Below are 2,063 nucleotides of genomic sequence, written 5' to 3'. Positions count from 1 at the left end.
CCTCCCTCTTAATTGCATCAATTCTATTTGCGGTAAAAATTAAGGAGAAGAGGTAGCTGGATGCAGAAGGGATAAAAAAACCTGTGTCTGGACACCGGAAAAAAGTCACTAAACAAATCCTATGGTGCAGCTGTTTCCCGAAGCCCACGTGGATCTGGCCAGGATTGTATTTTACACTGCTGACAGTCTGAAAAAGCCACACAACTCCAATTCTCATCCTGCTGGGAATTCACACTAATGCCACGTCACTACTGTTGGCAATTTTTCCTAATACTTCCAAAGAACAGTCAGCTTGCCCTTCCTTGGTTTTAATTCAAATACTGAGATTTTTGGAAGTATATTTTTATCATCTCTTCTCCCCTGCTAACAGAGACCAGGAGGGTTTTGCAATGCTTTAGGGTCCAGCAAAAAGTCCTCCTGAGAGTCATACAGATACAGACCACAAACTGCTTCACTTCTAAGGGATTGGCACAAGAAAGGTGGCTGCAAAGATGGCAAACTCCTCAAAATTCTGCTGGAAATGGAAAACAGAACTTTTCCACTGCCAGACTTGCATAACCAAGAGAGGTACTTGGAAAGAAACATGCACAAACCAAACATGTGCATCTCCTTTTGCATCACAGAGTCTCAGCACCAAAAGTGATGCCACAGGATATCATCCTTCTTCTCTGTTCTCCCAGCACCATGACATGATCTTAGTGGGATGGAGAAAGTCAAAGGACCTTAGTGAAGCACTGCAACAGGTTGCCTGCAGAGATTGTGGACTCCCCAACCCTGGCAGTGTTCCAGGCCAGGTTGGATGGGGCTTGAAGCAACGTGGTCTGGTGGAAGGTGTCCCTGCCCATGGCAGGAGGCTGGGACAAGACGATCTTAAAGGTCTTTTCCAACCCCAAGCAATCTGTGATTCCAGGATTCTAAAATCCATGTGTATCCACAGCCTGGGAGACTCACCAGGGCGTGATGGACAGCCAGGTGTGAATTTTGGGCATCACCTACCCACACTCCTCCTTTGCCCACAGATGCTGCTCCTTACACAGGTTCCTGATAAACTGAGCCCTAAATAAGCAAACTCCCAAGTTACAGTTGTGTGTTTGCAAAACAAACAACTTTAGAGAAAATTACTTAAAATTTACATTTTTCTTTCAGCCAACTGAACAAAACCTGCTAAATATTTTCTAAACACTTCAAGGCTACAAAGGTAAAAGCCACCAGCAGGACTTTCAGGCAAGGAAGAGTTTACTATTGTAACTCTACAAATTCCTGGGCGCTGAATCGCCTACTAGAAGGCAAAATATATGAGTGGCACTAAGGAGGTGGCTTAGCAACCAGCAGGCAGGCTGCTTTGAGTGGCTTTCTAAAGGTCAAGAGAGAACATGTCGTCTGGGAGCCCTCACGTTCACTTTTTCACTGTGATTTAATGATATTTCCAGCCAGTTTGGTTATTAAATTGCTGCCTCACACCAAGCCGCCACACATCTTCTCAACCAGTCTTTAAGACTTTTTTCTCCTAAATATTATACCTCTTTCAACCCATTCCCATCCTTCCCTATCTTCACCAAAACGGTGGTATTTGAGGGGAAAAGCTGTGTCAAAGAATCACAGAAACAAACAACTTGGAAAAGACCTCTGAGACCATCAGTCCAACTCCATGGCACTAAGTGCCACGCTCAGGCTCTCCTTAAACACCTCCAGGGATGGCGAGACAACCACCTCTCTGGGCAGTCCATTCCAGAGTATAAGCACCCTTTCTGCGAAGAAATTCTTCCTAATGTCCAACCTGAACCTACCCTGGCAAAGCTTTAGACTATGCCCTCTCATCCCATCAGTAGCTGCCAGGGAGAAGAGCCTGAATCCCACCTGCTTACAACCTCCTCCTAGGTAGTTGTAGAGTGATAAGGTCACCCTGAGCCTCCTCTTCTTCAGGCTAAACACCCTCAGCTGCTCCTCATAGGACTTGTGTCCCAGACCCTTCACCAGTCTCACTGCCCTTCTCTGGACACACTCGAGATGCTAAGATGAAACGCAAGTAAAGATCCTGCCACTGAGGGGATTTTCAGGTAGCA

At 45.9% G+C, this 2,063-nt stretch overlaps 1 protein-coding gene across 1 annotated transcript in view; it reads right to left on the bottom strand.

Annotated features, from left to right (window-relative positions):
• The window catches only part of RNF24 (ring finger protein 24), a gene marked incomplete at its 3' end in the record, with an annotated part of 18,996 nt that overhangs the window by 16,215 nt on the left and 718 nt on the right, over positions 1–2,063 (bottom strand). The window lies entirely within an intron of this gene.

Source organism: Acanthisitta chloris, unplaced genomic scaffold (genome assembly GCF_000695815.1).
Source record: "Acanthisitta chloris isolate BGI_N310 unplaced genomic scaffold, ASM69581v1 scaffold9390, whole genome shotgun sequence".
Lineage (NCBI taxonomy): Eukaryota > Metazoa > Chordata > Aves > Passeriformes > Acanthisittidae > Acanthisitta > Acanthisitta chloris.
Note: the sequence above shows the minus strand (reverse complement) of the source record. Positions and strands in the feature narration are given on the sequence as shown.